We start from the raw sequence: 24240 nt of genomic DNA, 5'->3' as shown, positions 1-24240 counted from the left end.
AAATCTCTCTTTATATTTAAAATTTTATAGTTTTTGTGCAAACGTAAAACGTAAGTAAATATTAATAAATATTATAATAATATAATATAATGCTATATAATAATATTAATAAATACTTCGCTATTTACTTATTTTATTTCCATTAAGGTATATTGTATTTTTCATTGCATTACTTTCATTTTTATTTAGTGTAATAATAAACGCATACGTTAATATTCATTGGCATTAGTGTAATTGTAAGCTTCACTGTAAATTTAATAAAATTTATAAGAACGGAATTATTAAAAGGGTATATATGTGTAATTAAACTAGATTCTATTCTCAATGTTACTTCATTATTTTATTATTGTTTCATATATATATATATATTTTTTTAATTTACATGTGCTTCTAAGTTAATAGAACTAAACACATGTGTATGTATTAATTGCTATATACGTCATAATTTCAACCATAATATTAAATTATGGTATGTATTATTAAAAAGTATAGTTTAATGTATATATTAAATATATATCATTTATTCGTAGATTTCAAATATGGATACTGGATCAAAGAAGGAGATTAAAGAAATGATTACCAAAGATATATCGAATATACATAATTATTCCTTGGATGTTAAAAAATATATTAACAACCAGCTTGAAGACACTCTGGATTATTTACATGGTTTAATTGCTGAAATACCACAATCAGTCCCTGGCCCTTCAACTACAAAGAGGCCGAAAGTTTTGAAGAAAAAAGGTTATCGCCGTAAAGAGACTATCCCAGAAAATGATATTATCAATACTGATAATACAGTAACAGATTCAGCAGTACATGATAAAACAGAAAATAAAGATGTAAAAACTGGGGATGTGCTGGAAACAACAATTGACCGAACAAAAAGAAAGGCTGCAATAAAAGCTGCAATTAATATTAAAAAGCAGCAGTCAATGTCACTTGTTACAAAATTACGAAGGCTAACTCTTGATGATGACAGTAATGTAAATGTTTGTGTCATATTATGATGAAATTTAATACTTTTAATCTTACCCCATATCTTATGTTACTAATCAATACTAACCCTTATATGTAGTACCCAATAATGTTTGATATCGGTTAATTAATGCGTCAAAATCTAATTGCTTATACAATTGTATGTACATTGTGTATATAAATACTACTATAACGTTGTTAAATATATTCTAAATTTTTAGAGGAAACGTGGAGGCCGACCTAAAAAAAAGGAAAGTGCTAGAAGTAGTTCAGATGAAAAAAACACAAAAGGTCCTACAAAACATAGTAAAACAAAAAAGAATGTTTTAAGCGAAACAATTTCAAAAGAAGATGCAATACAGCCAGAAAGGATTGAACCATTAAAGTCTTCAATGACAACAAGAGATAGATAGACAACAATATAAAGAGAACTTTTTCACGGAGTGAAAACACGAAGGGTAAATATTCTAATATTATTGATGATACAGTAATTCCATCAGCAAGAAATGATATTGAAGATCCTTCAATGTGCGAGGATGCACTTGAGAAATTTACTCCTCTTATGAATTCCACGATGGACATCAATTCTACTTATACGCAGAAGATGATGGACGCTACCGCAATTGTAGAACCTTTATCACCAATAAAATCAAACGAAACTGTAGTAATTAATAAAAACTTGGCTAGTAGTATAGGAAAAAATAATGAACCTAAATTTGCATCACGGTCGCCAATAACTCTGCAGGAGGAGGTTCAGCAGCTGAATCAAGCGATTGGACTCACCGAGTTCGAAGAATTATTCGCAGAAGATGAGCCATCCCGTGAAAGGGAAATGTCTAATAGAAACATGACGAAACAGGACATTCAAAATGAAATGAAGAAAAATGTGCCCGTAAGAAGGAGAATCGAGGCCTTTGAAAAAGAAAAAATTTCAGAAAAAGCCATTGTACAAAAACTGGCACGAAGATCTGTCGAAAAAGCAAAAAAAATCTTATTAGCGAAACAAAAGAAGGAGACTCAGATGATGACATCGCAGGTAACATTACAAACAGTATCAAAGTATTCTTCTGTTATAAAAACACAAGCTATTATTCATTCGATATTTTATCCAAAATATAGCTCCAAACAGCAAGGTCCACTTCTGTTTTGCACAGTAAACCTGACGACGACACATCGGACGATGAAGCCAGACCAAGGCGTACAATTCCACATTAGGCGCAATGTAAGTGTTGTTTTACTTAATGAGTTAATAAACATTATAATGCATGGAGTACTCGAATTTTTATCAATCTTAGCGTACATACGCGAAAATGAACTTGCAATGCAACGATAAATTCCGAAGAAAGCAGTCTATAAATTCTTTGATAGAAGAATGTGCACACCAGATTTAACTGAAATGTTTGAAAATATAGATAGGAGTAGATTACAACGCACGTCCAGTGCAATATGGAAGACACCACCGCGTTATTCCATGATGGAAAACGAATAGAAGTTATAATTTGTTAAACTGAATGTTGTTGATTTCAAATTGTGCCTTAGAGCAGGAATACTTGCCATACCTTGCGTGTAATATAAAAATGATGTTACATTGCAACTATCGTTAAAAGATGTATGTGTTCTTAAAATATACCAATGAACGTAAGACTATTTCACTTTTTATATTTTAGAATGATCATAGGCATATATTACTTTTATTATACTAATCAAATTTTACCATTTTTTCTTATTTATATGTATCTTCTTAAGAATTAATAAATAAACCAATTAATAAATAATTGTTTTGGTACGACTTTTTAATGAGAAGTAAATTTTATTAGATTTGCCTTATTATCACTGTCGTGTAATAATTCGCGAGATACGCGTGATATAATTCGCACGATTAAATAGCACTGGTGATTTCGTCTCTTCGTGTAACGAGGAGGGTCTGGTAAATGGGTCGACCGTGGACGTTCAATCTTGTAAGAGAACAAACGGCGGCACCGTATCGTCGAGCATTTTTCTTTCGGTCAACAGCCATCCATTTTATATTTAGCACATTCGGTTGCGACGCTAAATTTTCGTTACACCACCAGTTGTTTCGTCTGAAATTCGCGTGACGTAAGTGCATTACACTCTCGCACCCGTCAGCCATTCCTGCGACCACTTCGCGTGCGTTAACTCGATAATATTTCGTCTCTGTTACCTTGTCGCCGTTGCTGCTTGACACATCTCGCTTGCTGGACGACTGATCGATGAAAATTAAAACGGGACGCAGATTTACCGTATCGTTATTTTTGTGTCAGGTATTCTCTTTTTGCCGTTTCGGCGAATTATTTTCATTTCGAACTTTTTTAGTCTTATTGTTACGTCGATTCTTATATTTCAAGATCTAGTCTTGTACGTACGTTGGGAAGCGCTTTTATTTATTGATTCAATAAAGAATATCGTTGTAGGTGTCATACATGCGAGTAAAAGTAACGAAGTACGAGCAGTTTCACTGTAACATACTTCCTGATAATTTCTCGTTATTTATACCATAAGAAAGTATCAAAGAGGAACTCTTATCTCGAACGTGGATCTATTTGTCGATAATGCATGCGTGTAATACTCGAGTGTCGTTCATACAGCGTAAATATACGTGCAGATACGTAAACCTTTTATGATTTTTGTATCAAAGGCAGACCTGCTATAATACTCGCAAGTGAAATATAATTCTACGAAAGAAAATGGAGCAAAAGAGTTTCGTTGGTAATATATTCTTCCTTTTTCATCACAAGTTTCCTCTTTGTTGTGCTTCTGTTACATTATAATCCTGTTAGATTTACGCGCGTAAAATTTCACTTTGTTGCACTATATCTCATCATCGCCATCTGCCGAACACCTGTGAGAAACGCGGTTTACTTTGTCTCAAAGTGAGCAAACGTCTAATTTCACAAATTGGATTTTCATCAACAGCGAGAAGGGCATATGCGATGTAAAGGAGGCTGTAAGGGCGTCCTAGGGCTTACGGTGGTTGTCACGATGCCGGAAGTGGCGCCGAGCAGACACGTCAAGGGAGAATCAGAATCGCTATTGGGAAAACCATCACGAACATTTGTCCTTCCCGCCACCAAAATTCTATCTTCTGAGATATTTTTCGCGTTTCCGAGGTCATCGCCACTCTCCTTAACTTTGCCTTACGATGTATAATATCTCGATGTTACGGTAGTTAGAAATTTGTATTAATTTGGAGAACCTTGCAAAAGTACGCAAATCTGCTACGATAGTCGGATAGAGAATATCGGCAGAGATCTGTTCCTTTATCGTGAAACTCTCTCGGACAACTTAGATGCTACCAGATATCGATTTTCGCATCCAACCATTTCGTAATAAACGTAGATCATCCAAGAAATTTCTCAATTGTCATCCGTTAATTTCGCGCAACTTTTGCTTTATTTTAGCTATGTGGGAACCTATTAGTGCGCAAATGTTACCCCGAAAATGTTACTCCTCTGTGCCAAATATCGTTCACGTGTATAATCAAAGTTGCATAAAACCGCGTACAATTGCATCAGGAAATTTCTAATAATTTGCTCGTCTCGCAGGACGAAAACAGGCTCACGAAGGATCCCTCTGTCCTGGCTATCGAATGTACCGCAAGCACGTAGTTTCAAGTGTCCGTTCTCTAGAAAATTCGAAACAATTTATGGTCGATGGTCGAGTGAACGATGCAACGGTCGAGTCGGAAAGATCAGAAAGACAAATCGTCATAGTTCGAACAGACCGGGAAGCAGAAACGCACTTCCATGATCATTTGTATCGTTGCTCGATCTGTTGCTGCTCAATGACCGACCAAGCTGTTGATTTTTCTTTTTCTGCGATGCTACTATATTCTACACTCTATGCTTTATACCGTTCTTTTGCCCGCTATTTACCTTGTACGCGAACTTTTTATCGCTAGTGGATTGCAAAAATCCTTTTTTATCACGAATTTTACGTGACAATGCGTAGGTCAAGGTGGACGTAAGACAAAGGAAGGTGTAGATAAATAAGACAGGGTGTATTTAAAAATAATAAGTTATTTATTACAGTTTATTTAATATGTATACAGGCTATTCGTATTATAGCAGCGATAGCTAGTGTTAAATTAACAATGACAGTTTCTATCGTAGTTAATATTATATTGGTTATTGGCCATGACGAAGGCAAATTTTGATAGCCCTGGTCGAGGTCGGTGGTCTGGATCTATAACAAATAGTACTATATTAATATAGCAAAGAAATGTCGTAAATATCGATATCATTTGCAAGGCGATTCTTTTTGGGCATAGTGAAATTATGTTGATCAGTTTGTGGATATTATGTTGAAATTAGATAATAAAGTTATAGATTTACCCGTTTTAAGGGATTGTTCAGGCGCCGTTAATTCACTGGATATGTCGCCCTGAAGCAGGATGTTTAAATTTTAGATCATATATTGTACTGATAGGAAGTATTTTATCGATACAATTATGAGTTTATTTGATTAAAATATCTAACGTAGTGTCTAGTCACCAAACGAATTAGTAGATCAGCCGTGAACAATGGCAGTAATTTGTATAATAACAAAGGATAAGCCAAATATAGCAGAATGACTCATCGGCTAGCGGGAGGTTGTGTCTAATTATCAAAAGCGAAAGAAATATGAAAGATCCTAGTTTGTAAGACTTGTTGACAATCAATGTCAACAATTTTTTCGTTTGGTCCATAGAATGTTTTGAGTGGGCTGTATTTCGACACACGACAAAATTGATAACGTAAATAAATCTTATATATTTGTTTCAAGAAATGATAGCTCGTTTGTGAGCGGTATCTTTAGACAGGTTGTTGAAAACTGGATGTTAATTCGGATTTTATATTTTCAATAACTTCGCATGAGTATTTTAGTCAAATCTAGCACGAATCGAACAGGTGAAAACAATCTATACGGCGTTCGTGCTGAGGTTGTATGGTGATAGGTGCGTAAGAAACTACTCTTGGTGTTTTTAACGAACAATAGTTTATTTAGAACTAATCAACAATCAGAGTTAACAATTAACAATTAACAATTACACTTAACAGACAACTGGTAACAACTAACAAATAACGATAGACACCGAGAGATCATTCGACGCGTTGCTATGCAAATAGTACCGAGGAGTTACACATTTAATGGCGTAAGACAGACTGCCTGTGCTTTTGTTTCGGATCGCGCAGATTCTTCCCTTCGTAGCCCATCGATATCCCCCACTAGCGTGCATTCATTAGATGTGCCGCCAGTGCTGGCACGTGTATGCTCTTCCGAGAATTCGGCGGAAAGAGTGTGAAGATATCGATGGTACATTGGGCACGTCGGTGTTGCGCTTTGGCGGCGTCGCGCTTTGCATCCGGAGCCGTTGAAAAGTTCCGTGGCCCGTGCCGCCACAGTGCTTGGCAGGTTTTTATTTTGTTTACCTAGTGGATCGGCATGATAGAGTTTGAGACATGTGGAAAGTACGGCTTCCAGGCAAGCAGGGGCTGATTCAGCGCATTAAAATAAGAAGAAAATTTCGTATAAACGTTTTCGAGTAGACGCTTGCTTTGTGTCACAGTACTTTCTTACCTATCTTTAGAGAAATTACTCGAATCGACCAGTTCCAGTTTCTACGGAAACGCGAATGCGTCGCGTCATAGATCGTCCATCTTGTTCGAACAGCTTACACGAATTTGTCGAAAATTTTGATCGTCACGTCAACTAACGTTTTATAAGTAAGAGATTTTAAACGTCCCCGTATTTAATAATCGAACGGATTCGGATCCGAAGAGCGTATTGGTCCGGAAATAAGGCCAGCACGATTTATCTATTTTCCAAGAAATCGTTCATCTGTGTAATGTTTAGCATCGCAAAATAAGCTATAAGCGGAACGTATGGTCATATTAGGCATATTATGTTATATAAAATTTTCTTCTTATTTCAGTATTCAGAATCAACCTCTGCCATATTTTCCACCTGTTCTGATTCACCTTGTATAATATATAAGAATGATAATTGCAAATATATTTGTATAATAGCTCTATGATAAGCGCTTAATAATACATACAGTGAACTTGTACAGAGTAACGTTTGCTGACTGTCGGAGGCACATTGTTGCTGTCTATGCAAAGACAAGTGCCCATTTCTTGTCGAAGAACTCCAGTCAATTCTAGCGTTTCACCCACATAAGTTTTCAACGCTGAAACATGAAAATATATAGTCGTTATTTTTTAGCTTTGCCTCTATTTGATCTTCATCTTATCTGCTTACGCGCTTAATAATAGAACTAGGTTTGGTCTACGTAAAAAGTAACTTCTTTTTATTAAGACTCATATTTATTAAGATTTAATAAGATACAATTTATTAAGATACATGTAACGAAAGGCAGGAAGTAGTAACATTTTACGTGAATTTGCATGGATCGAATATGCTGATGTGCTTACGAATAAGAGAGTATTGATCGATAATTATTAAAGCCAATTGTTTGTGACATGGAAATAAGCAAAAGTCATTTTTAAGTTTAAAGATCTTTAGTTTAGTATTGAAATGTGTTTAATGTATTTTAGCAAAAGTAGATAAAATAGGAATATTAAAAAGTTGTGTTTTGAAGACAAAATTTGACAAAAATGATGCATATACAAATGCTATCTGTGGTCATTAATATATTTTTTCGTTATCGACAGAACATTTTCCCTTGATTTTATTGACATATTGGATTAATCACTTCTTTAAGTTACTCCTTGTTGAAACAACATCAAAATCGTATATTGTTTCATGCTAAAAAATCTACTAAATCCATTGACAGTGAAACGATATTTCGTATACGGTTCTTACAAGAATTATTATTATTTAAGACTTAGGAAAACGTATATACAGTAGCCACGCACACTGTGCGTATTTCTGGCGCGCGTTTCCGTTCAGTGACAGTACTTCGGCGGACTGGATTGCCGAAGCGAAAGGGTTAAAAATATACGATAAAATCACATGTAGCTCTCTATTTGTCTAGTCGCTTTTGTAGCAATATCACTATGTCCTCTGACATACTTGAGGTTTCTTACAATTCACAAATTAAATGAACAACTGTGCAAGCGAAATCGCTGCTGTAGAATCCCCGCTTCTGTAGAATCAGTCGTATGGATTTCAAAATTTAGTGTGTCGCCGGGATTAGCGTTATCCAAAGTATGCCACAGGAATAGAACATAAAGATATTTCTCAAAATTTGTTATTGCTGGTATGATATTGCTGAAATACAAGGCTGCAGTTTCTTAATGTCGTCAAAACATTCAGTTCTTTTTTGGTCAGTCACTTTTCGCGTGTGTCACGACCGGCATACTTCAAATCCGACGGACTGACGATAGAGATAAAGATGTGGCGGCACTCGGCGACAATGTATATCGCTGATGTGCCTAATGAACCATCAACATCCCAACGGTCCTTCCACCGAAGGTTCTAGAAGAAAGAGCACGTGGCAACGATCGCGGACGCCTAGCAAATGCATGGACGGTGGGGATGTTGAGGGATGACAAAAGAAAGTAATCGGATCCGATCGAAAGTAAAATCATAAGAGTCAGTCTTAGAAAGTCACGCCTAGAGTTCGGAAGTAGATTGTAAAGTGTATTGATGTTAGAAAAAAAATAAAGTTTTCTTTTTTTATTTTTTTACCTCAAATTCCTTTTTTATTTTGTTATTTTACGTGACACGTGCTTTGTATTGCTCTGTCGAATTTGAAAGTTTCTATTACGATAGCGGATGGTGCGAAAGACGCAAGTTTCTAGTATTTTAGAGATGTCTGAACGTCAGCTGCGTGATTATGTAACAAAAAATGGAGATATCCATTGAAATATTTTAACACGCAAGAGATTTCATGTTAAGACAATACACGCAAAGTAAATACACACGAATATAATAGTATATCCCTTTCGATGTCATTCGATTTTTGTGTCATTCATTTTTTCCCCGATATATTTGAGCGATTCGAGATAAACAGGATACACTTCTAAACAATTCCTCTCAAAAGTGGCAGGAATTAATATTTTTTCTACTGAAAACAAATAACTGGAAATATTGAAAATGTAAAAGAATAGGAAGCTTAAAATCCGTTCACTTGTCGATGCAATGAGCAGAACAATACATATTTGCGATAATAAGAAGAATATCTCTAATGATACTGTAGTATCGGGGAGAAGGGCCCAAGAAACGTCGAGCTAACTACAGACAATGTCGCGAGAGCCGAGGCGCTGTCGGCTCCATCAATGCATTACCGGGTCCTTCAAGTAAATAGCCTTGCCGAAAAGACCTACGTGACCCTGGCTACGAGCGTCTGCAGAACACGTGTGCGGTGGGCCTAGCAAAAGACAATAGAGTGCTACAACGGCCAGAGAGTCAGTCGAGAAGGAGAGTGCGAGTTGAGCGGATACGGAGTGTGAGTCGGCGTGCGACGATATTGTAGTCGGTCCTTTTGTTATTGAATATCACTTATTAAAATACACTAAACTTTGAACTCTACCATCATCACTTGTCCTTACTCTAAGAAACCATCAGTTACTACAATACTTTTAATACATCAAAAGGCAAATACTATAAAAAGATTCGACGCGCTCTTTGAATACAGCTACTATCAAGATGTATAAACATTAGTACACATAATTAGCCTAGATCGTGTCGAAGTAGTAAGTACGTATGTACTTTTGACGAATTTTTAAATTCAAAATTCTTTTGAAATCACATTTAAAATACAGTTATTCTTAGAATATGATTTAAAATATAATCTTCTTTCTACTTTTTGCGTAATTTATTACGTAAATCATTACTAAAGAAAGTTACTTTCCAGTTGTGTTACAAAGTAATCCACTTTGTACACAGGTATGTAATAAATTGCCAGAAACTTTGATGAGAACGAACTTTTTATTAAAAAAAAGTGACATCTTTCATGTATGATTTCCTCTTCAATCTAATATTTGCTTGGTAGTAGTATATCAAATATTTTTGAGCTAAAAGTAAGTAATAAATATTCGGTAGGTTTATATGCGGAATGCATAAATAATTGTTATGAGTATTGAAAGTATTACATTTTTCTGTCTAAATCGTTTCGGTTCAATTTGGAAAATCTTATTCTGCGTGTGCAATTCATATCAGCAGCATGTCGACTCTAAAGTTTCATATCACGAAAAGAGTTTATGCAAAAGACGAATAAGAGTTAAGTTTGACATCGAGTAAAGAAAACCCAATTTGAAATTGATCTAACAGTGTTTTTCTAAATTATTTCTAGGTATTGTTCAATTTGTTCTTTTCTCAATATTGTTGGATTTAATTAACGCAGCGTCATATTTACGCTAATATCTGCTTGTTAAGCATAATTTTAATATATAATAACATGATCTATAACTCTTTACAATTTATATTTTATCATGGCATATGTTTTAGGATATTCTCCGGCTTCTTGTAATTTTTATTCATACCTATTCCACGTGTATCATGTTCTCTTTATTAACTTGAAACGTTTTACACGCACAGGTGTACGCGAGTACTATCAATTACACGTACATACAGAACTTCCTCAAGCTAATATTATCAACTCTAGAGCTATTAATAAATGTTCATAAAGGGGATACTTCTTCACGACATGTAGTTTAATAGTTTATTAACACATTGACTGCCACGCGTGTTTTCAAAAAAATCTGCGTCAGGCCACGCGTACAGCAGTACCAAGCGTTCTCTGCTAGGTGCTCCTATCGATATTTTAGTAATGCGAATCGCTCAAGTGGTGGTCTCAAGAATGATCTTTCGTTTCGCTTGTTCGCTACATTAAAACCGCTAGCTGTTGTCGAATATAACGAAGGAAAGTGTGGTATAGATTATTCCGACCAAATGGTTTCTTATGCCACCACAATTAGAAAAGGAATCAAATGGTACAGAAAACTTGGCATTCAATTCCTTCTGGGAATTTCTGTTGTAAACGCTTTGACGGTTTACAAAATTGCAACAAGGAAAAATATAAATATTGGAATATTGTTATTTTATAAATTTATTATTATTATGTTATTTTTATTTATTATTATATTATTTTTTTATTATTATTATTATTTATTATTATATACTGTTATTTTATAAATTCAGAAAGATAGTTATATCCACTGTATATACTACGTACATATATGTATAAAATATATGATTTTTTAGGAATATCTCTCTACTTTAAACTGTTACTAGCAAAGATACTTTGCAAGTAGCATTCTTATATGTTGGATTACAAGCTATTTCAATTAGCCTTGTAGTGAATATACTGTACAATATTTGTAATTTTAGCGAATGTCGTGATATTGTTCTGTAGGAGTACCAAAACATAGTTATCTTCTATTAGCAAATAAAATTCTATTTTTGATGAAATTTAGTAAAAAATATTAAAGTATCCGAGGAACAATTTCTTTTGCCTGCAAAAGTCACTTTGAGCAGGTGAAATCGAATCCTCAAGATTTTGATTAACTTGTGATGATCCGAGATACAGTAAAACTTTGCATCGCTCTATTGAAAAATATTTGTGCGCTAGAAATAAATCTCGAGTAAATAATGAGTTTACTATTTTAAAGATAAAACGTGTAACAGGCATTACATGTAAGAAATACAATGCGGGCGAAATAACAGCTCACTTAACATTTCTGTTAATTTCTAAATACATAGGATTTTTCACCAGATATTAGCGCTTTTATTGGAACAAACAAATGAAAATGAACAATTCCGTGTAACATATTTCGGAGCCATATTGATCTGATATGTCAAACATATACATTGATATTTCGAAAATTAAAAATTATTTTCTAGAGTTGACATGTTGTTTTTCAGGTAAGTAAAATGTTTTTTAATGTATACTATATCTAATTTATTAAGTGTAATTACCAGTTATTTGCCCCACTTTTATAATTTCCTTTGTATATTATATACATTATAATCTAAAACGTATTTGTTCAACGTATTTGTCGTCCAATACCGATGATTTAGTCATAGACCGAATTTCTTTTACCTGTAAGTTCAATATTTTGGCAACTGAGACTAAATTAGAAGGTGTCCGTTTAATTTTTCTTCTACTTTTTCCATAGAAAAATGTCTGAAAGTCCAAAACAGAAAAGAGAGAAATGGTCAGAGGAGAACATGAATGGGGCTTCGAAGCTACTCTTCAAAAATAAAATGGCCCAAAGACAGGTCACTGAAGCTTTCAATGTTTCAAAAACGACGAATGTGAAGTCTGGGCACACGTCGAATGCGCAGATCAAGAAAATATTAAGTGTTTTCCATACGATATACATAAAAATCAAATTTGAATAAGAATATGTATACTGACATCTAGAGGACTTTTTAAAACATTATTAACCATTTAGAGCAAAAGATCAAATAATTAAATAATTGATCGGTACTGGACGACAATTTTTCGTTTCCTACAAATTCCGACATTACTATTCTTGCACATTGTCAATTCGTCAATTCGTATTATTGAATTTCATAAAATTAATTTTCCTACTTTTATCAAGTTCCATTTGTGCTATAAAGTCACTTTGTAAATTTTCATTTTTACCAACTCTAGCACAAGGTACTGTGCGACTCTCCCCTGCATCTTATTTTGTATGTGATTCGAAATCCAAATTATTCGATATTTTTCATACCAAACTACGATAAAGATTCTTAACAATTTCTGCAAGATTACCTATACTAGCATTTATGACGTTCCTGTCTCACAAGATCAATAACCAAGCCTTTTCCTCGATTCTTTTTCTCTGATGAAACGTTAAATAGTTTTCTTCCTTCTTTCTGTCCGGATGAATTTTATCTTTTTCGTAGGTCATTGATATCTGGTCGCTTTTTTAAATTACTTTTTCCGTAGTTTTCATGTCGCAATAAAGAGATTAAAAAATGCTGGATCAAAATTCTTAATGCTTTTCTCACCCACTCCGTACTGTTATCTTTCTGTTCATGTTCAAAATAGCGAATAGAGGTACATATAGAGGCGAATACTTCTGTGTTTAGTCTATTGACACCCCCTCCCTCTCGCCCCTTGATAAGGTTGACTCGTGTTAGATTACAATATCAGTTTGCCTAACAATCAGAACTACATGGAATTTTGGGGATATACAGGCTGAGTCTTCAACAGCAAACCACCTGAATAATTCTTTCAATTTTTTGAGACGCAGGGAAATGTTTGAAACAAAAGTTGTTTGGTTTCGAGGAGGCTATTACGCGATGGAAAAAGTTTTTCTCAGATGGACGCGTTTACGAGTTTTAAAGAACACTTTAATAGGCTTCGTTTTTTTTTAAGTGTAGCCGTGTAGTTTTGAATACCTATTTGTCCCATTGTTGCTCTTTTGAAGACGGATTTAAATATCGCGGTCATTTAAGGTCACTCAAGGTCATAAAACGTAGTAAAATAGTCCAATCGTAATGTGTGTCCAGAACGTAATGTTTCAATATTCCGAAACAAAGGAAAATGGATTTACCATTTTCAAGATAAGCGGCCCGTTTATAAAACACCATTAAACTAGGAGACGCAATCAATTGGAGAAAAGATAAATTTTCTGTGACTACTTATCGTACTCGAATTCGACTCTATATCTTCGTTACTTTGTCGAAATTGCTATGTATAATAATTATTAATTATGAATAACGAAAGAAATCCTTAACCGAAAAATACTTCGTTATTCAGTATTCGTTGTTTAATATAATTATAAAACACCAATCAATAATAACACAGGTACTTCACAGTGAGATATTTGAATTATTCGTCTAATATAAAGAATAAGAATTTTGGAACAAGAAATTAAACGATTAGTACAAACATTCGATAATTGCACGAAAAAGTCCTCTACGTAGTTACACAGCCGTCGTGTCCACTTTGAGAAGGACAGATTTCCCTGAGGTATCGCGGAAATTTGGCGGTCCATTGCGATCAAGCAGTGTAACATGATCCAATATTATCAGTTATCGTTGAGACAATGTATCCGAGTAATCATTCAAAACTGAAAATTGCCTTATTTTAGGCTTTTTAAAATTAAATTTCCGCTAACGCATTTGTAGGATTTCCCCGACTAAAATAAGATCAAACATGATATAATATGAATAATATTTAATTATCAATTATTAAGTAAGCAAATATGTTCCAAATTTTATCGTGTTTGGTGTCATTTTAACCAGTAAAACGCAAGAAACATATTAGCAAAAATTTCATTGATCAAAAATCGCAAATAAGAATCTTTCAACTTATCGCCAGCCTTTAACGAGGCTCTCTTTCTCTTTCATTCGCGTTGTCAATTTTGAGGAATAGAGTCTCCATAATTGTAACGTTTCAGTCCCGATTTTTGTGCAATTATCGAATGCAATTATTAAAATTGTATACACGACATATTACAAACATTGAATCGAATTTTCTTTTGCAAAACGTTATCGAACACGAAAAAACGAACACGAATAATCGAATCGAAAATTACTAAACGATCGGCTGTTGGATAAGTGTTTACTAAGAATCTGACTAAGTACACTCTCTTAAATGCAAATGACTCATTGAACTTTTTTGATATTAACTTTTTAATGAACGGCAATCCTCGAATAAAATCTTACTCAAACTGATAACATTAACAAAATATTTAAAAAATGTCAACATCGGCGGTATCTCCTTTTTTTGTAAATATTTGCCGGCTATTGAATCCATTGATTCTCGATTGCCTTATCTGTTTGCTTGTGTATATCTTTTATATATACATAGATGGATACACAAATAAGTTTCGTCTATGGCGAGATCAATTTAGCCACCTGAGTAACCAGCTATCTTTCGAATCAACAGATACAATACCGATACAATGATACGACATGCGATGTACATACTCGAAACGTTACAGATTGAATCAATGAATTAATGAATTAATGAAGAGTAGCTGCTAATCATTGGTAGGATACACGCTTGTTAAAGATCGAAGATGTCCCTGAATTAATTAGCTTTGAAATTAAAAGGTTAGGTATGTGGGAGATTTTGCGTTTGAGGAAAATTATTCGAAGATAGCAATATGGTTGATGATACGGAAGTGTAGGGGTAATAGGGTGAATGCAACGAGCAATGTATAATAAACAATTGATAATTGGTAATAATGTATAAATAATTCGTAACGATTAAGAATAGAAGCAGATAGTAATATTTAATTAGAACCCATGTTTTTTTTTCAACTTCCAATTTATGTTCCTTTGATAGCAAAAACTAAAATAGAATTGATTATAATAAATTTTGAATATAGAGATTGAAAATTGAAATGGTTTATCAATTGGGCTGATTTCAAACTAATCTCGTAAAAAAGTTTTAAAGGGGGAAAATATAGCTTTAAGAAATACGCAATTAGTCGAGTGTTTACGGTACGTGCCAATAACAAGACAAGCTTTTGACTTTTGGAGAAGTCGACTGTAACAAAAATATATTATATTATATTATATTATATATTATATTATATATTATAGCTATAATTTTAGCAGATACTGTTTATCTGTTTCGTTTTGCGTGTTTTAACGTCCTCATGGTGTATCGTATAGTAATTAATGCATCAGATTATATACATATTGGTGTTTGTAGGTAACACGTTATACAGAGTGGAGAAGCAGCATCAAATTGTCACGATTGCAAAATAAAATGAGTGAACGGCTGGTGAACGAGCAAAATACTCGTACAATAACAAGTGAATGTAAAGGGAGCTCTAAATTCCAAGAAATTCCATTTTATCAGCCGAACAAAATGTATAATCTGATAATGTTTTGAGGATAGTAAGTTAGGCAGGCGAAAAAAACAGGTGTTAACGATCAAGTATAACAGATACACAGTAGTAAATATTCAACAATTTTTCAACCGTAATGTATTTATACACAAATCTGCGTACTTTGTATCAAAGTTTCTGTTGAAAATGACAACGTGAGTTCGTGCTCGCCATCCATATGCAGATGCGTTAGTGATAAGAAATAGTAACTAGAGGATGATGCTAGTTACAATCGATAGATTTAATCGATAGGCTTAAGATGCTTTTTTGTTTTTATCCCTAGTTTTTGTAAGCGTGTGCAATAAAGGCTTTTTTTTGGCTCAGAACGGTGTAATAGATTTATCCATTCAATAAAATAATAACTACTCTGATCTTACCTCTGAGTATAGAAATAACAACAGTTTCGATACGTATATTTTTATGTACAGCATGTATAAAAAGTGTCAGGGCGTATAAGTGTCCACTAGCGTGATTTCGGAGGATCGGAGCCTCTGGATCGATTGATTCATGCAAAATTTTGTAAAAATTGACGTTTGCTGGCACCGTATGCTACTTAGCACGAGGATCAAATGAAACTTTACTGGGAAAGTATATTTGGATACCATGATGTGCAAGATATTATTCTTGTATATGTAGGATTTGTATACATTTTAATCAATTTACTTTTTTTAATCAATTTAATCCTCATTTTATCAATAAATCCAATTATTTTGCCATCTATCTCTATTACCGACTATCGAATTGTTCGTTGTTCCAAAAATGTGTTGCGCGCAATACTGGGCACTATTAAATAAATTTTCATTTAAATAATTGTTTAAATGTTAAAAGACAGAAATAAATTATTTACAATTTCAACAAGTTTACATATATTATTTAAAATAATGAGGTTAATTGTTATTTACAAATTTTATTTTCTATTTATTCTAAAAGAAAGCTAATAAAATCAGAATCTTTGTTTGAAAGTCTTTTTTCACGCAGTAGATAATTCTGTAATAATGTGAAATCACGCTGATTGCTCCATTCTGTTTATCACGGGCTATCCCACCTGCTAACGAAAACTTGTTTTCTCGTTGATGTCACATTGCTTACTTTCTACCTGACTGCGAAATATAAACTTGTTGCGAATAATCTCGATGTAAGACCCAATGAAATTTCAACGTCATTTCTCCAAAAAACGGTTCAATTGCGACTCATAGCTTATTTTGAAAAGTTGTCAAGTTGGTCCTCGCGATGAGTAGACGTTTGTAAAACTGTATCATCCAGAGTTGTAGAATTAGGGTGGTCCGGTCAAATAAATGTATTTTTTATATACTCTGTACATATACAGGCTTTTCCAGAATAATTCCATACCGCCAGACAGGATAAGACGTTAAACAAGAAAAAAAACATTTTTCTTTTCTTCAGCTTATTTTTGCGCGTAAACTTTTTGTATTTAAAACTAAAGTTTGAAATAGTTGTAGATACTCTGTCACACTGAACGTATTTCATTGTAAGCTAGCTCAAGCAGAAACAAAGCCTTATACAAGAAAACTTCATCCTCTTCCTTTGACTTACTTTTGCATACAGAAAAATCTGCAGTCTAAGTGTGCTATCCTGAGATTCCTTGATTATACATATCTTTTCTAAATTTTTCGTTTCTGTTAACAAAACTTCCATAAATGATAAAGTGCAGGTATTTCTAAAGGGAAAAAATGTAAAGAAACTAAAATTAACGCCCAAACACCCAAAATTTCAACATTAACCCGCCATATATATATTGTTAAATATGTAAATTCGCACGTTCGTGGGGAGACGCGATCTCGAGGAAGTGCGCCAACGGGAGTCGTAAATTCCCGTTACGATTGACTAATCGACGCCACGAATCGTTCAATCCCTTATTTCTTTTGGGATAATAAGGGTAGTTAACTTGAAGAGAACGCTGCTATTAACAGGTTATTATATATGTCGGAGATGAAAGGAAAACCGGAGCCTTCCCTTTGCAATTTTGAGGAAGCCTTCTAATGCTTTAGCCTAGATTTTATCATAACTGTAATTAAGCAAATGTCATTTGTAATTGTTTGACATTTGTGAAAGCGAAAGTGGGTTCGAGGTGACAACTGGTCGCCGAACGTAGCCACGGTCACGGGATAAACGTTTTGCCTGACGAAGGTGTGGATCGGTTGTATTGTTCTCCCTAGAAATCACATAGAATTGTACTTTAGAGATGCTGATATAATGGGACACACGTTGTATTAGGAATCAATCTCCAGACAGAAACAGGTCGTCCCATATAACGTAATACGTTATAACGTCATCCCATATAACGTAATAAGTTATAACGTCATACCATATAACATAATACGTTATACCGTCATACCATATAACGTATTACGTTATAACGTTATAACGTTATAACATATAACGTAATACGTTATAAAGTTATATCATGTAAAGTAATACGTTATAACGTTATACCATATATCGTTACATATGTCACGACCAGCATACTTCAAATCCGACGGACTGACGATAGAGATAAAGCACTCGGCGACAATGTATATCGCTGAAGTGCCTAATGAACCATCAACATCCCAACGGTCCTTCCACCGAAGGTTCTAGAAGAAAGAGCACGTGGCAACGATCGCGGACGCCTAGCAAATGCATGGACGGTGGGGATGTTGAGGAATGACAAAAGAAAGTAATCGGATCCGATCGAAAGTAAAATCATAAGAGTCAGTCTTAGAAAGTCACGCCTAGAGTTCGGAAGTAGATTGTAAAGTGTATTGATGTTAGAAAAAAAATAAAGTTTTCTTTTTTTATTTTTTACCTCAAATTCCTTTTTTATTCTGTTATTTTACGTGACACATACATCGACACTCTGTGTTACCACAGATTTTATACGAAATAGTGAAATTGGAAATCGAATACTGTATTCAGAGTTAAAATATAATGCTATATGGAAATGAAATAGCACTTCAAAGACTTGATAGATTTCGTTAATAAAATAAAGCAAAATAAATCTTTAATTCACTCACTACGAATTTATGGCATTGATTAAAATCAATGAATGTAGAGTTACTTACGATTAAGGGTACAACTGTTATAAATTAAGAGCATAATTACATTGAATTAATGGGAAAATGTTGTTATAAATTATTGGTATAACTGTTAAGAATTAATGATGTAATTGTTTTAGATTAATGGCTTAAATGTTATATATTAATGGCTTAGAAGGTATAAATGAATAGCTTAAATGTTATAAATTAATAGTTTAAATGTATAAAATAACAGTTTAAATGTTGTACATTATTGGCTTAGATGTTGAAAGTTAATAGCTTAAATGTTATAAATTAATGGCTTAAATGTTATAAATTAATAGTTTAAATGTTATAAATTAATGGCTTAAATGTATAAAATAATAGTTCAAATATTGTAAATTAATGGCTAAGATGTTGTAAATTAATAGCCTAAATGTTATAAATTAATAACTTAAATGTATAAAATAACAGTTCAAATGTTGTAAATTAATGGCTTAGATGTTGTAAATTAATAACTTAAATGTTATAAATTAATAGCTTAAATATTATAAATTAATTTCTCAAGTATTGTAAATTAATGGCTTAGACGTTATAAATTACTAGTTACAATGTTGTTATTTGATATTTTTTTTTATTTACCTTATATTTAAATTCTTCTTGGATGTTCACTGTCCGGAATTTCAGACACGAAAGAGCTCGCGCGCGACTTCCGCGTTCCTTATATATCTTGACAAGGTGTCGAGATGTCAATCAAACGTTAACGATCTCTTGACATAGCAAAGGACGGGTTTTCCATTATAACAAAATCAAATTGAACAATTTCTTAATTTTTATCGTAAATTGGCGCCTTCGACGATTTAATACGGTATCCATTTTTATCATTTTAATAGTTTCTACAAACTAAGACTAAATTCACACCTCCTTGATACTAGTTTTCGACTATCAATTAGTTTGAACAAAAAGGGAAAAGAGCCTAACGGCAGTCGATGACGTTACTGTGAAATATGTTATGGTATTTAAATAATCAGCCAGATAAAATTCATATTAATCATTATATTATATTATCGATATTCGTTCATTTACTCGTGCTAATTACAAAATAAAATGTTCTCTTTTCTTGAATAACACCTACATCACCGTCTGCGATATTTAAATTTCTTATTTAATGCTTATTTAAAAGTCAGGTACCTTTTTAATTCCTCTCAAGGTAAACGAGTAAATTTACTCGTTATAGTTGTAACATAAAATGGCTATTTTCTTCAATACCACTTGCATCGCTGTACGTGATACAAATATTAATTATGTATCGAATAATATGTACCAATTGGCTGTAATCGCGGTTAGGTATTTCTTCGTTTGATCTATCAAAAGATCTATTAGGCTATTAGCGAAACACTTATTGATTCCTCAAAGATGTATCTTAACTTAAATCTTAAAGATTAACTAAATGATTATATTTGATTAGTATTCGACAGTGTCTATCATATTCAGCCATCTTCTTTTATAATTGATACTGCTCGGATCAATTATTTTATAATAAATTGCAGATTATGCCACGGTATATTATAAGATATTTGTCTATAGCTCTTTTTTTCTAATTCATTGATTTTATTATTAGTCTCGTTGGTTTTTCCTGTGAGTATCTGCTGTACGTACATTGGAAATACATAATGGATACGTACATTATATATATATTTCAAAATATAAAAATAAAAAATTAACAATACTATTATAAATATTGCTATTATAATTAATTAATAATAATTTAATTAGATAATTAAATTAAAATAATTTATAAATATTTAACGTAATAAAATAAAATTTTTTAATAAAATTGATAAAAATTGAATTATCTTGTATATAAGTATATATTAATATATAATTATTAATTTTAAATATATTAATTTTAAAATCTTTATACATATATTTAATTTTATAAAAAAATTAAAATATAAATATAAATATTTTAACTTTAAATTGAAAAAATGTATTATATATAATTAAATATTTATATATAAAAATTAATATAAATTATAAATATTTTATTATCTTGAGATATATAATTAAATTATTATTAATAATAGGTAATATTAATTTATAATTATTTATTTATTTATATATATATATATACGTCGGGTTTACATTAGAATTAGGGTTAGGGGCGTGAAACGAATCTTCGTTTGGGTTACACGTTGACGTTATGCAATAGAGAAGACATTGACTAGTGCAAATACGATTACCATAGAACCGGACAAGTAACCGTGGTTATTAGATATTCGAGAGACTAATGACAATGATCCTAGCTTCAATAACGAATCCGCGGACAACGGGACGGTAGTCGTACGCACTCGCAAAAAATCTAAGTTGGATTCTGTGTTAATATTCGCTGACCGTAAGGAGTTAATCCTTTTTTGTCGATGAGACCGCAAGAGAGAGAGACTTTCCGACCCGGTGATACCGCAGAGGAAAAATATGACGGGGTGTGTCTAAGGACACGAAATCATCGGATTCGTCGGGGACATCCTACGTTCGGAAAGTAAGGGAAATTGACGTTGCTGCTAATTGGCCAATCTTCATATCGGTAGTTAGAAAAGGATGCTAGCCGCCCTTGAGGGAGGGTTGCTAGTGGGAGACGTCGTTCGTGGAAAAATAGGTCTCTCCTGTCTTCCCGTAACTGGGACAAAGACTGTGTATCTGTTGAAGGATTTTAGGTAACTAGATATTAGTGTTTATGACGGTCCTCGGGCTAGCCGATCACGTACTGTGGAGACGCGTCGACATCTGGTAAACATCCTGCCCGGAGAATAGGATCTGCGTGTGGCGAGCTACGGGACAGAAACCGTTGGAATGTTTACTGCCACGTGCCGCTACAAATCTTTCTTTTAAGGAGAGCTATAGGATTACTTAATGCCTTTGTTAGATGGAGAGTTCGTCCCGTTGACCGTGTGACACCAATTACCTCTCAGAGAAAAGACATCGACTCCCGACTGTCGGACGCCAACGCCGCGACGCATCTTAGTCCCCATCAGAGATAAGGCCCCAACACCGACTTTCGGACTCCTTGGAATCCACACCAAACCCCCCAACATCCCCAAGCCAGGGTGTATATAAGCCGAGACTTCACCCAGCCCGGGGAGTTCTCGTTCTAGTTGCTGTTCTTGTACAACACCCCTTTCTCTGTTCAACGTTATTCTCCTGTAAGTGCCAAAGTCATAATAAAGTTCGATAAAAGAAAATTAATAGTTGGGCTACGACTCAGCTTTCTTTTCTCTCGCAACCCAAGTACCAACTTTACGTGACATTTTGGCGATCCGTGCCAGGATCCATCAACTTCAAGAAAACGAAATTACGCATTTCGGCATACGTGCATCATTGACGATTGAGGGATCAGCGTACTTCTGCAGATCAGCTCACTTTACGTGAAAACGACTTCTACGGAAAGCGGACTACGGTCATCACCAAAACTGAAACTGGTCACGAAAAGAAGAATATTCAGGTAAAGAACTGGATTCTTTTAAATATTATCGTACTCGTCGCAGTAGCTTCGCTAGTACAGACTCCAACAACAGTACAATAACCACTATGAGCAAAAAATCAGAAGACACATCTTCTGTTAGCCCTATGGCTACTGGTGTGGATCCAAGTATTCGGGCCATACTAGACGCTATGCAGAAGTAGAACGAAATCAAGTTAAGAAAACTGTTAAAGGAGACTATTAAAGCAGCGACTAGTCGGAGTTATCAGGGTAGTTTAGTTTCTAATAATTTGAACAAAAGCTTGGAGAAAACAGACGTTACTGTAGGAAATGAAGAAATGGTTTTGAAAGAATTTTCAAAAGAATTGCAGTCTAATGTAGAAAATTCTTATGAAAAGAAAGTATCAATTGACACCGCTTCACAGGATTATATTTTCATTAAAACAGACTTAATGTTTGATGTCAATAGCTCAACAGAATACCAGAAAGAGTCTGTGAAACGAAGGAAAGAAGATATTGCAGTATTGTATAATGATTTGTCACCATCTTCGTCACAAGATACTCAAAATTTACAAGAATGGTTTGACAAAAAAAGTAAAAGTTTAGGAGAAGCAGAAAAAGATCATAACAAGAAGGATAATATTTCAATGAGAAATATTTTGGACGGCGATACAAATAAAGAAAACCAAATTGAAACGAAGGAATTAGAAGCAGTTAGTAAATCAACTGCTGAAAATGATACAAAATCAATAGACAACGTTGAACAAAATATATCATTAGAATCCATACAAAAAGCAAGAGATAATGCTTACAATAATGAACATTTGCTTATAGAAGAAGACCAAATGATGACAGCGAAAAATGCGTGTGACACTACAGAATCAAAAACTTCAGCAGATCTTATGTCGAGAAATTTAGATGCTAATACACAAGAGAAGTCTTTAGAGAATAAAGATGACAAGAATCCATCTCCATCTATGTTAGATAGTAGTAAACGGAGCAGTCGTTATAATGTCGCTGCAAAGCCTGCTACTTCGCCAAAATTTGAAGAAATTGTTTATAATCAAACCAGACAATCAAACACAAATAAAATTTTGCGAAGCGCTTTAAAGACGAAATTAATCGAAGACAAGTGTGAAATAATTAATAAACAAAAGGCATCGGAAAATGTAGAAAATAAATTTGCCAAAGAAGAAAAAAGAGGTGTTAAACAAAAATCAATTTCAGATAGTGAAAACGAAACAACTGATACTCGTCAACGAAGGGAAGTTCTTTTAACGAACACAGCTAGTGATAGCGATAGGTATAAATCTGTAGAAAATGATAATGCAGTAACGGGTGTAATAGCAACTGATGAAGCGAAACATAGAGGCAGACCTAGGAGATCGGATAAAGTCGAAGTTAAAAAAGATGAAGATACAAGGAAGATCCTACAAAATGAGAAGGGTGGATTAGAAGAACAAAGAAAACTCGAAAAAGATACAAAAGAAGAAACTACAGAGACAGAAGTCAATTCAAAAGGTATATTCAATAATAAGTGCGATTTACTTGATACCGAAAGAGCTATTGAAATTAATGATACGGTTCAAGATATTAAATTTACTGAAGGTAGAAGCCGCACTCAAAATGATATGGAAGATGTAGTAGAAGATTCACAAGAATTATCTAATAAAAGTAAGTTATCAGAAATAAGGATTGCACTTAACAAAATTGAATATACAAAAACCATTTTACGGAATAAAAAGAATTCATTAGAAAGAGAAAGAGGAGTAAGAGAAAAGAAGAAAATGTACAGACAGAAATTATTTCAAAAAATATATCAGATGATAAATGTGATTTGCTTTAGAAAAAAAAAAAAATATTATCCACAAACTACATTAGGAATTTATCTATTTTAGTGAGGAGAAAGAGAAAGGATAGAGGAGTTGATCAATAGACTGTGGCTTTTGAAGCGTTTATGAAAAACTTACAATTTTAATAAAATATTCAATGTAAAGTCTTTGTTATA

The 24240-nt window shown here is 33.5% G+C and overlaps 2 long non-coding RNA genes and 1 pseudogene across 2 annotated transcripts; 2 read left to right on the top strand and 1 right to left on the bottom strand.

Annotated features, from left to right (window-relative positions):
• Window positions 1–383: 383 nt before the first annotated feature.
• On the top strand, window positions 384–1930 carry LOC126875854 (uncharacterized; annotated as a pseudogene).
• Window positions 1931–1933: 3 nt separating this feature from the next.
• Window positions 1934–2762, top strand: LOC126875898 (uncharacterized). Its single transcript, XR_007693756.1, has 3 exons — window positions 1934–2014; window positions 2098–2200; window positions 2274–2762. It is a non-coding gene; the product is annotated as an uncharacterized LOC126875898 (long non-coding RNA).
• Window positions 2763–5948: 3186 nt separating this feature from the next.
• LOC126875896 (uncharacterized) lies at window positions 5949–19439 on the bottom strand. Its single transcript, XR_007693754.1, has 3 exons — window positions 19397–19439; window positions 7034–7165; window positions 5949–6407 (listed from the first exon to the last, which is right to left on the bottom strand). It is a non-coding gene; the product is annotated as an uncharacterized LOC126875896 (long non-coding RNA).
• Window positions 19440–24240: the final 4801 nt, after the last annotated feature.

Source organism: Bombus huntii, unplaced genomic scaffold, assembly GCF_024542735.1.
Source record: "Bombus huntii isolate Logan2020A unplaced genomic scaffold, iyBomHunt1.1 ctg00000059.1, whole genome shotgun sequence".
NCBI lineage: Eukaryota > Metazoa > Arthropoda > Insecta > Hymenoptera > Apidae > Bombus > Bombus huntii.
The sequence above is the reverse complement of the archived record's forward strand: the minus strand, read 5'-3'. Positions and strand labels throughout refer to the sequence as shown.